The 12,921-nt window shown below is 36.0% G+C and overlaps 1 long non-coding RNA gene across 4 annotated transcripts; it reads right to left on the reverse strand.

The window, feature by feature from the left end:
- Positions 1-343: 343 nt before the first annotated feature.
- On the reverse strand, positions 344-10,867 carry LOC141379112 (uncharacterized). Of its 4 annotated transcripts, none has more exons than XR_012395103.1 (5): positions 10,743-10,866; positions 10,544-10,604; positions 9,042-9,463; positions 8,843-8,953; positions 344-549 (listed from the first exon to the last, which is right to left on the reverse strand). It is a non-coding gene; the product is annotated as an uncharacterized lncRNA (long non-coding RNA). The 4 variants fall into 4 exon arrangements; XR_012395101.1 differs by lacking the exon at positions 9,042-9,463 and adding an exon at positions 3,067-3,139 and having other exon boundaries at positions 408-549; positions 10,743-10,867; XR_012395102.1 differs by lacking the exon at positions 344-549 and adding an exon at positions 3,067-3,139.
- Between the last annotated feature and the right edge of the window lie 2,054 nt (positions 10,868-12,921).

A 12,921-nucleotide genomic window follows, 5' to 3' on the forward strand; every position in this document is an offset into this window, starting at 1 on the left:
ACCAAAAAAATATCTGAAAGGCAAAGGCGAAGAATACTTAAAGTGGTCACAAACCACAGACCACCACCAAAGACCTCCAGGAACCCCTGCTGCTAATAATGTCATTGTACATCATTCCACAGACCAGCACACTCTTCACAGAGAACAGCTCAATGGAAGGTGATGCAAAAGAAAACTTTTCTGCATTCTGCCAACGAGAAGAGTTGTTTAAGGTATGCAAAAGCTCACCTGGACAAGCCTGAATCATTTTGGAAAAATATACTGTAGATAGATGCCACAACCACAAGTGCTTTGCATGGTGGAAAAAGACCACAGTATTCCAGGAGAAGAACCTGTTCCCTACTGTAAAATATGGTGGGGGCTCCATCATTCTGTGGGGATGTGTGGCCAGCACAGGTACTAGAAACCTTGTCAGAGTTGAAGGTAGCATGGATTCCACCCAGTATCAGCAGATTCTGAAGAACAATGTTCAGGAATCAGTCAAGAGGCTGAAGATATGATAGGGTTGGATGTTTCAGCAGGACAGTGACTCAAAACACAGTTCCAGATCTACGAAGAAATTCAAGATCAGACAAGATACAATGTTCTAGAATGGCCATCCCAATCCCCAGACTTGAACATCATCAAAAATCTATGGATTGATTTGAAAAGAGCAGTTTATGTTTGGGCACCCATCAAACCTGACTGAACTGGAAAATTTGTGCAAGGAAGACTGGCCCAAAATGCCTTCAACAAGAATTCAGGGACTTATCCTTGACTATAACAAGCGTCTACAGGCTGTTATTTCAGCAAAAGGTGGCTGTACAAAAGATTGATGTCATTATTCTGTTAGGGTGTCCAAATTTTTGCACCTGTCTGTTTTTGTTAAGACTAACATTGCATTGCGTCTGTTGATTAAATATATGTTATGTCTGAGCTGAAATGTTGCTTTTCGGCAGGGTATAAAATATATCCTAATGAAATTACTGATTTGAAAGGCCAGTAGGCTATAGCTTGCAATTATGAAAAATTATCAGGGGTGGCCAAACCTTTGAATAAGAGAAAATGTACTTTTAGAAAAGTCCACATTTAACATGTATAGTCTTTTTCTTTTGCAAAAAAGAGAATGTAATCCAATCAGATGCTGTCTAAAATTAGCAAATTATGGAATAGTTTAGAAAAATTAATATCAGATACTTTAAAAATCCTTTAACGTCACATGTAAAAACCCGCTGTTTTAACAAGAAATACATCAACAGATGAAAGAAAACCACACTTTCCACACTGTTCCACGTGGTTAAAAAATAAATCTATTTTCTCAAATGTTTCTGTCTGCTGACTTCTTTGAGTAGGGTACAGAAAATCTTTCAGATCTGAATCAAATTATCTTTATTTTTGTTCCAAGGATGAACAAAAGTCTTATGGGTTTGGAACGCCATGAGGGTGAGTAAATGATGACAGAATTTTCATTCCGGGGTGCGCTAACCCTTTAATACTTCAGTCCCTGCTCGAGTCTTCCATCTCAATAATAATCTGTCTGAAGAGCCTCTTATCTGCAAGGACAGACTGCAGGCAAGTCAAGATGCTCAAACCAGAATCAGCCTGTAATCTCGCATTCCATATCATTACAGATCATTACTAGTCATCACATAGAGCAACCTTTCAATAATAATAATTAAAAAATTGCTGTAGAAGCTGACAATGACTGGAAACAACCAGACCCTTTGATTGGTGGAACATTTGGGGAAGTAAAACAGGTGTTTTCAAACTTAAAAAATAAATAAAAAAGAGAGCCAAAATTAGTCTTTAAAAAAAATAGGCCCATTTTACAATTCACATAGACAGGAATTTAACATACTTTTTTTCTACAGGACATTGTGTTCTGTGTCCTGATTGGCTGTAGACCATTTTCAATCAATCTCCTCTGTGCCGTGCCTTACAGCAGGGGTGTGGGACAACACTATCCACTTGTTAGGTGTGATGTTATGCAAATCGAAATAATAAACGTTTACAAAGCATTGTATTACTTTCGAAAATCACGATCACAATTTATATACTTATCCAAACCTTATATTGGATGGCCAGAAAGTGATACATTTTTTATAAATTGTTAAAATGTTGGTATTTGAGATGCAACAAGCCCAGATACTTTTGTGTACACTATGATTGCATATAAAATTCAATTTAATGTGTGATATGACAAGAAAGGGGTCATAAACTAATATTTTTTTCAATTCAAATGAGTAGTGGCTTAGACCCGGAAATCTATACATCACAACAAGCTGGTTACAGAACACGAAGGTGTGCTACAGATGACTGCATTGTTTCATCGCTTACCGGGATACATACTAAAGCAGGAAAGCGTCCCCAAATGTGTTTACCTGGTGCAATGAACTAAAGCCTAGGAGGACACTTAAACATATTATTATTCTTAAAAAGATTGTGATGTTGTTTGAAGCTTAATATGCTTTTAATTGTTTAAATTAAACTTAACTGAACTGTATAAAGTGGTGTATACACCATATCTTTAAAATCACGGTAACAGCTAGAGGTTTATAGTCCACAGGATATTGTTGCAATGTTTACAGTGCTGATCGTATACTTCCAGGTTTCTTCCCATCGCAGCCTCTCTTTCATTTTTTTTTAAATGGTGGTTATGTTAAATAAGCATACTGCACCACAATGAGAGTAGTTCCTAGCCCTATTAACCTAAAATCTCATTTTTTGACATTATTACTACACAAAGTAACTACAGAAAAGTCAAGCTTTAAATAGAAAAATTATTTAAACTTTTTTTTTTTTGAGTGAGATGCTAATGCTCTAATCCGATTCAATGATTTATGATAAGCTAAGCTAAAAGAGCTCCCATCAGACCCAGAGATCAGGTGATTAGTATAAAAAAATAGCAAAACTATTTAACTCTAGAAAACTTAACATGAGTCTATTTCCAAAAGTGGAGTGTTCCTTTAATCAGGACAACAAGACAACACTCAGAAGGAGGAAGCAGAATTAAGTTAATGAGGCGGCTGGCTGGAATTTTAATTGCAGACCATTTTGTCGGAATATAATTTAGTTTGTCATACACACCTTTGGTAATTTGGAAAATGTACCCAGTGTGTTTATTTCTTTCTTCCTGCAACCATGAAGCGATGCATTACATCTGCTGGGTGGGGATGACAGAATGAGAGCAGGGAACAAAGAAAAGACTCTTCAGTGATATGCTAATATATTAGCTTTCTAGACTATGTGCATATACTTCAGCATGTACATATTAGATCAGTTTTGCAAATGACATATTCTCAGTAACATCATGGGTTGTTTCTCACTTGAAATGTTAATGCCCATTACAGCTCTGCATGAGCTGATGCACTAAGTAATTAAAATCTGACCAACCTAAAGCTTTTGTAGCTTTCTTTAAAATAGGCCGGCATGCACGGACGAGCACGTCTACTGCAGAATTTAGCTAAGAGAAGCAAATTGCATTCCCTGGGTCACTCACTTACCCCCCTAATGCCATTAAGTTTGCTCCAGTTGATGTTTCCTCCAGATTTCACATCATGTTTTGATGTAACGTTTCTTGTAATTAGGTAATTTGATGTAATTTAACATGGGTTATGCGTCTGTGTTTATGTTACAAAATGAACTGCGCTCTACAAGAAAGCCAAAAGCAAGCAGTTTATTAAAGAGCCCCTACTGATTAAACTGCACAACACAAAGTTATTGGACAACGAAACATGTCGTCAGCAATTACAATTTTACTTCAGAAACTGATCTGTAACATACTCACTTAAAACTGTTAGGTTAATAATAACCCATTTATTTAATTTAACCAAATCCATTGAGCTGTTAAGGTTAACTCAACTTAGTTTGGGTTACAAAAATTACAAATTTGTAGGGTTATTTTGCCAAAAATGGCTTGACCACTAATATCTCAAATATGTGTATAATTTCCTCCAAAAAAATAAAAAACTGTAGAAATGAACACAGAGGTAGAGAAAGCGATTTAATCCATATATAGATCGGCTATGAAACACGCGTTTGTATCATAAAATTAAGAATACTTGTGAAACAGATTTTAAAAATACGACACGGAGAGGTAATTTGATAAAACATAACAATTTTATTGCGTTAGAGCTAAAATAAGCTTTATAACGCAAAAACAACATTACGCAAGCATAATAATACAGTTGTTCTGTAAGGTAAATCAGTTGAAATTTTTAAGCCAAATGCTTTTTAAACAAATAACCCAACAAAGGCTAGAAATAACCCGACAAAGCAGCAAAAATTTAACCCAACTGATTGAGTTAATAATAAATAACGCATTAAAGGTTCAAAATAACCCAACTATTGGGTTAAATAAATAACCCAACGTTATAGTGTCCAGATGAAGTAAGAATTATTAGCCACCCTGTTTATTTTTCCCCATATGCTGTTTAACGGAGAGAAGTTTTTTCAACACATTTATAAACATGATAGTTTTAATAACTCATTTCTAATAACTGAATTATTTTATTTTTGCCATGATGACAGTAAATAATATTTGACTAGATATTTTTCAAGACACTTCTATACAGCTTAAAGTGACATTTAAAGGCTTAACTAAGTTAACTAGGCAGGTTACGGTAATTAGGCAAGTTATTGTATAATGATGGTTTGTTTTGTAGACTATCTAAAAATAAAAAAAATGCTAATAATATTAACCTTAAAAAACCTTAAAAACCTTTAAAAAAAATTAAAAAAGGCTTTTATTCTAGATGAAATAAAACAAATAATACTTTTTCCAGAAGAAAAAATATTATCAGACATACTGTGAAAATTCCCTTGCTCTGTTAAACATCATTTGGGAAATAATTAAAAACAAAACAAAAATTCAAAAATAACTGTTTATGCAAAATGCCAGCATTTGGTTTTCATTGGCTACCTGTGAATAACACCTACCCACCCTCAACTACTTTAGTTGGTTTGTGTTGTTAACATTGTGAAAAAGGGGAAGCATTTACTGTCGCGACAAAACACTTATTCTAGTGTGATTTATGCTCTTTTATTAAAAAAAAACAGCTAAAAAAAAATCACTGAACCTGTTAAATGAATCTCTTGTATGTAATGTCTTTACTGTTCTGTTTGTGATGAGGGAATTCACAGGAGTGCAGAATCCAGTGAGTCAACAAAACAGTTTTTTTTTTTCTGGCTATGAGTAATCTAAATGTATCTGATTGACCATTGTGTTCATAAGCTCTACAGAGCTTTGATTGGTTATAGTTATTTTGTTGAATGCTGAAGTAAAATAATTATTCTGGGCTCACAACAAAAGTAAAGAAAACACAAATAGCATAAATCTCGAATGTTTTCCAAAATGTTTCTTAACTTTTCTTGCAGAGAACATGCATAATTTGTTTAATTGACCCTTTGCTAAGCCACACCCAAAAACCGCCACACACGAATCATGGCTTAGCAATCGTAGCTACGTGCAGTGGGTCCGATTGAGGTAAACAAGCTAAAGCGGTGTACGTATTGTGCAAATCTGATACCCGGTATCCTAAAAGTTTGGATCAAGCTCTGTGAGGGGCGCTAAAAGAGCAGGGTTAAGTTGATTTTGTTTTCGATATTCCTGATAGATTCAGTGATAGACCGACGACAATAACTCACACATCTCTTACCCTAAAAAGATCTAAACTGTGTTTCCTACAAAAATACAAAGCAGGTTATGTTTCCCAGTGGTCCTTTTCTTTTTTTTTTTTACTCGATATTATGAGCACTGCTCCGTTTAAGCCCTCGCAATAGTAGTCATGCTAATAGCAATCATATTTCCATCAGTTTCAAGCTACGATCATTTAAAAATTACATATCAACAGAACAAAACTGAGACATGATCACAATCTGAGCACTTGCGATCAATATACTTCACCAGCAGCTGTTTTTCAGTCATTTATAACCCTCATGTATATTTCAGAGCTACAATTCACCGATGTTTTCGTCTGTCTTTTGAAGATTTAGTCATTGGTGACGACGTTATAGCGGGTTAGTGTCTGCTTTTATAGCTGGTGTTGGATTAATATTTGCTGTTAGGGGAAAATCTGTTCACTTCTTCTATTTATACTTTGATTTGTATTTCAATTTATTTTTCTTTTCTATTTAACTGCAAATTAGAATAGAAACTGTATAAAAAGCACACATACATACTGAGAGTTATAGGTACTGTACATTGTTATGGGTCAATGATGCTAATATTTGGCACAAATCCATCAAATTCCCCTTTCTGGCTGTTTTTCTATGAATGAATTATGTAGTAACACTGTCCATGCGTGTTTCCTCGTCCGTTAGTAACGCTGTATTTCATTGCACAACAATAGTCTATCAATGGTTTAATTTGTTATTATTAGATTATTTTTAAATTTCACCTTTCCTGCTGTGCATGAACTAAGCTGTTTAATGGTCAGCGTATGAGGTGGCTAGGCGAACCTAACTTCAATTTTGATTCAATTATTTTTCAATCGATGGCGTATTAAGTCGTAAGTATACCCTTGTAATGCATACTGCAGTCCTTTTTTTGTCTGGCTTTCTAAGATATCTCACCTGTTCGCCAAAAATGAATTATTATATCCCTGGAAGTGTCTGACATCAGCGCATACATATTGTAATAGACGTGCCAGGCACAAAAGCTTGACAGGCAATAACAACAGTAACTAAGGAGGGCGGGGCTTAGTGAAGTGTCAATTGCCTAATTAAGATGGTCATTTGTGAATTTGCTTTTATTTATGTGTTTTCATTAACTTTTTATGTAATCTACTCATGCAAAAACTTAATTTGCATTTTGTGTGAATCCAGCATTACACTGCATTTATTCATTCATTTTCCTTCTGCTTAGTCCCTTTATTTGCCACAGCAGAATGAACCACCAACTTATAAAGCAAATGTTTTACACAGCGGTTGCTCTTCCAGCTGCCGCCCAGTACTGGGAAACATCCATACACACTCATACACTACGGCCAATTTAGTTTATCCTATTCATCTATACTGCATGACTTTGGACTGTGGGGGAAACCAGAGCACCCAAAGGACACTTAAAAGAACATACAAACTCCACACAGAAATGTCAACTGACCCAGTCGGGACTTGAACCAGCGATCTTCTTGCTGTGAGGTGACTGTACTAACCACAGAGCCACCGTGCGCTCATTACACTGCAATAGTAGTTCTGTCCATGTTTCATCACTGGACTTGATCTTTAATTGATATGTTAAAATTCATGGGATCATTAATGTCCTACACTGTGCAGAATCACTGACAGGAACTGAAATTGCAAATGTTTCATGTATCAAGCTGCGCTCACACAAGAGATTGAGCTTGCGAAATTCTGTAGTATGGTGCTGCGAAAAGGGGCAGTATTAAACAAGATGATTAGACATTTAAAAAAGCAAGTGATTGGTCCATATTTTAAATTTCTGTCCAGAAAGGTCACGTTTTGATCCTCGATTGGTGTCACGCAGTCAAGTAATGCGATTTCGCAGGTCAGAGTTCAACCAAGCTTGAACTTTGCAATGCAGCGAACAACGAAACTTGTCGCAAGAGCTTGCGTTTCCGCTCTTACACATTTGCGTGCGTATGAATGGAAGTCCATGGGGAGAATTTATTTGGTAAAAGTGTTTCCATCGCGGTTTATGCACATTTTTTTTATTGAATGAAAAGTTTATCCTACTCAGGTATGCGCATGTCTTTAAACGCATTTTCAAAATTTATGCGCATCTTGGTGTTTCCATCAACCGCTTTTTATGCGCATATACAAAATGCGCAGAAAACTGGTGGATAGTGTCACATTAAAATACAGTAACATTCTGCATGACTAACAGTAAATTACAGTTTATATTACAGTTAATTACTGTGTAATTTGTTAAATGTTTGTTAAATTTTAATAATTTGTAAATTTACTGTGAGATATATAATATAATATAATATAATATAATATATAAAAAATTTATCCCTTTCTGCATGGACCCATTTTCACACACATGCACACACAAATCTAAAGTTAAAATGCCTGCCTACCATTGTAACAAGCTATAAGCAATTCTTATCAGGGAGCAAGTGCGAAGACTTCCCGACATTTCTGGCGAGAAACTCTTTTGTCTTAAGCTCGTGGCACTGAAGCAGTGCCATAATGAGGAAGAATTAATTGGTTTCTCTCAAGGCGAATCTCCTGACTCTTTTCACCCCATGTGTCAGTGATAGCGAGTAACAACAGCCAAGGCATATCTGGTTGGATGCTGGTTTTGTTGAACGTGTAATTGGGGTGTCATCAGTTAATTAGGAGCTGCTTTAGATTTTACCCCCTGCAGCCAACAGTATGCCACAATTATACGTCACGACAATCACGTCTAGCCTTGAAAAGACTTATCTCTGCGCACCTGCAACCATAGATAAGAGCTTTTCAATAAATCTTTGAAGATGTGGCCTACTTGCCAAATACGTCTCTTTCTCATCATCGCCCGGTTCATTAACCGAAGTCCACTGTCAGGAGGAGAAAGAATTACAAGTGACAGGAGCATATTGAGCCCAACCAGAACTCATCTCACTCAGAAAAAAAAGAAAAGAAAGAAGAAGAGCTGCTCTCTTTTCAGAAGAAACAAGCTCAGCCATAAAAGATAATCAATGCTGTTACACTTTGTGTGACACCGTTCAAAAATAGATTTGATGGCAGAACGATGAGAAAGGACATTTTAATGAAGTTATATAAATTGTTTCCCAGCCTCGGGCTTCAGCATATACTCTGTAAAATAGAGCAGTTTAACAATCTGCCTGGCAATGGCATGGGGAAACCTTCATCTTGAGCTTCTGAAGATTTGCACAGATGAATGACAACACCTCACCTCATATCTTTTGTGCGCACATGCCGTTCTCTTCGTAAACAACATGGAAATCTGACGGTTTCAATTGACACCTCTTTTTTTTTTTTTGTGACTGAGATGTGGTTTTGAGCTCTGTTGAAGAGAAGAAACAATGCCAGGACTAGAAATCTCATATTCAAAACTGGAAAACAGGTTGTTTACAGCTTATAAGGCGACGTACCAGATGTTTCAGGAAGAATGATGGCAGGAATATTTTCTGTGCAGAAAGGAGGCCAGATCTATCTGCATATACAGCATTATTTCAGTTTTTTTTCCCCTCCAAATATCGCTCTCAAAATAGAAACGCATATTTTATGCCTCAGCAACCTCAGTTTCGCAGGGGTTCATTACTGCTGGAGCTGCTAGGAGGTGTTTTGGAGAAGACTTTCATTCCTTTTCTTCCCTATCAGCCGATTCCTCAGTCCTGTGCTTGACTCCATTATCTCTCTGAAGCTTCTTCAAACATCATCTCTCAGAGGAAGCTGCGATTGCTATCAACTTCAATTTTTTTTTCTTTTAATCTCTTTCTGTTCCTTTTTTTATCTCAATCCCTCAGGTATTCTTTTTTTTCCACTGTTACTTAATAAAAATGATGGGATTCTCCTAAAAAGTCAACCATGGTATTCTTAGTTACTGTCAAAACACAACAAATAAGAAAACAACTATATATTTATTATTAAAGCTCTCTCTTTCTCAGAACACAACCCACGGTTTGGGACACATAACCCACAGATTATTAACTTTTCCAATTATTAAAAATAAATTCAATAAATTTAAAAATTGGGATCTCAATTCAAGCCCCCACGTAATATAAATTATAAATGATGATGATTTGCATATGCATATTAATCCTTTGATGCGTTGCATTCTGCATTTGGACAAGAAAGAGATTCATTTTTTACCTATTTTAGTTAGTTCAAATCAAATAACACGGAAGTACTGCAATTTAGAGTTTAGATGTAAACTTATGTTATGGGAAAAGCCTATAATCACCATCTAATCACCTTCATCCATGCTGAAAAAACAGCTTACACCAGCCTAAGCAGGTTGACTGGTTTTAGCTGGTCGACCAGTCTGGTTTTAGAGAGGTTTTGGCCATTTCCAGCCTGGTTTTAGTTGGTCAGGATGGAAAATGACCAGCTAAAACCAGCATGACCAGCTGGTCTAGAGCTGGAGCTAAGACCAGCCTGGTGTTAGAGGGGTTTTGGCCATTCCAGGCTGGTCTTAGCTCCAGCTCTAGACCAGCTGGTCATGCTGGTTTTAGCTTATCATTTTCCATCCTGACCAACTAAAACCAGGCTGGAAATGGCCAAAACCTCTCTAAAACCAGACTGGTCGACCAGCTAAAACCAGTCTAGGCTACTGGTTTAAGCTGTTTTTTTCAGCAGGGTTAAGCCTTTAACTTGATGTTCAAAAATGAAAGCTGAAGCAATTTATTTAACTAATAGGTGGCCATCAAAACATGCCACCAAATATTTTATCAAGAGATATAGAGTTCCGAACTGTGAGATTTGTGATCTGTTACACCGCTAATACACACAAAGCTTAAACAGTAACGTTATGCTAATATGCAATATTTAATGCAGATAACAAAATGTCTCGTCATGCTATGATTGACATTTAAGTTATCATCACATGATAGTCTAACATTTCAGATTTTTAAAAAATATTTAATACTCTTACCTGCTGTCTTACCTTACCTGTCTGTTCCAATGTTTTGATGAAATACCTCACATGACCAGAGCTAAAGTTAAACAAGTGAAAATGAATCATATATTGGTCGCGTTTGTAACGTTATTCAGTTTAGCTTGTCAAGAATTTGACATTTAAAACAACAGATACTACTACATTATTGAGTGACATCTTTAGACACCCCATTTACCTGTCAGCTTTTTTTTCAACAAGCGAAAACTGTATACACTTTCAAAAAACAGGCCCAGCAGAAAGAAACCGCGCGCCTCTCCAGCAGTTTTGTCACCAAATGATTTAAGTCATTTGTCGCCACCTATTGGCGTATCTATGTGAAGACTTAAAAAATCTCAAAGTGATTTGCATTCGAAACAACATAATTAAAAAAAAAAAACTACTCGAAAAATATAGTAAGTAACGTAATCCAGATAGTAATATCCAGTACATAATTTAGTTTGTTGTTTCAGTATATTAACATTAAAACCTAAATAGAACATTTCATGTAAAGAAGAGGAAAAAAAAGTGTAATTGGAAGAATCTGTAATAACAAATCGATAGCAAACTAATCAGATGAGCATTTTAAAATCAAATGTATACTTGAAATGAAATAAGCAACAATCTAATTACTGTAATCATTTAATACCATCAGTGATTTGCTGCAACATTGGAAATTAGCAAACAAATAGCTGAATCCTTAAAAATACGTCATTTTAAATTAGGCTGCAAGTGTTTTTTTTCAAAACATCTCACATTTTTTTTATACCTGGGTCACTACCTAAACATAATCATTTAAAACATAGAAACATTTTGTATTACTTGAAATAAAATTAAATAATATTTTAGAGCATAACTCAGCTCATTGCTAAGGCAACGTTTTTCAGCTTCCTTCATCTGTTCATCATAAAATCCAAACAGATTACAAAAGAGTTGATAGAACTAAAACATCACTGAAGACTAGTGAAATTTATGAACATCTATCTAATTTTATTTTAACACAACCATGGTTACCCAGTTTAATTTTTCAATCAAGCACAAACTTGCACCTTTATGGTAGTCAAAATATATAAAAACAATAAAAAACAACATCCCTGACTGACTTATGGTGTTTGTGAGGTGCAAGCCCACCATCTAGTGGTAAAAAACTACAATCATGTACTGTTCCCAGTACACTAAAATGCATGGTTCCACACAATTCATTCACGTTGTCCCAACACAAATCGATTAAGTTAACATAAGCCCAAATCTAATTGACATAAAACAATTAAGTTGTTAAAAAAAATAAAATAAATTTCTCAGGAATTCATGTTTATTTAAATTGCTCAATTTATAAAAGTAGTTTGTAAATCTAGATCAGCCGTGCCCAACTTTCTTATGAAGGGCCAACATCCTAGCTTGATTGAGAGCTGTGGGCTGAAGGTAAATCTAGCAAACTGTATAACATTAAAGTTGCCATGAACAATTTCCTAACTTATTTAAAAACAACCCTGCTGAAAAATCCAGCTTAAACCAGCCTAGGCTGGTTGGCTGGTTTTAGCTGGTCAACCAGGCTGGTTTTAGAGGGGTTTTGGCCATTTCCATGCTGGTTTCCAGCCATTTCCAGCCTGGTCTTAGCTGGTCGGGCTGGAAAATGACCAGCTAAATCCAGCTAAAACCAGCTTGACCAGCCTGGTTTAAGCTGGACAAAGCTGGTTTTGGCTGGGCTCCCAGCCTGGCTAGGCTGGTCAAGCTGGTTTTAGCTGGTCATCTCCCAGCTAAGACCAGGCTGGAAATGGCTGGAAACCAGCCTGGAAATGGCCAAAACCCCTCTAAAACCAGCCTGGTCAACCAGCTAAAACCAGCCAACCAGCCTAGGCTGGTTTAAGCTGGATTTTTCAGAAGGGAATTAAAAATAAATATAAAGATTACTTCAACCATATTTAGTAATCCATTCTAATTTTCGAAAATGTATATTATTTGAACAAACCTTGCCTTGATTTACACACTAACATCTTCTGCTTTGTCCTCTACTCATTAAGTGACACTATGTACATTCAATAAAATCTGTTTAATTTACAACATTTAATTGAAACATCTATTCTTTTTTTTGTAGCTCAACAATAAAACAGACAAAAAGTTACAACAAAATAGAAATGAGAATCTCGGTTAAAGGCATTCCCCAATCCCTCCCCTCCCAATCTTTTTTCCTCTAGCGGGCCAAACCAAAGGATACAAACGGGCAACTTTGGTCCACGGGCCCTAGTTTGGGCATCTCTGATCTACTGACTGCCCAGCTTAATCCTGAATTAGTAGTAGTAATAAAAAAATAATAATAATGGTGAGAAGAAGTAGTAGAATAATTGACGAGATCCAAGTCCTATGAAGATATGATGCCA

This window comes from Danio rerio, chromosome 19 (genome assembly GCF_049306965.1).
Source record: "Danio rerio strain Tuebingen ecotype United States chromosome 19, GRCz12tu, whole genome shotgun sequence".
NCBI classification, from domain to species: Eukaryota; Metazoa; Chordata; class Actinopteri; order Cypriniformes; family Danionidae; genus Danio; species Danio rerio.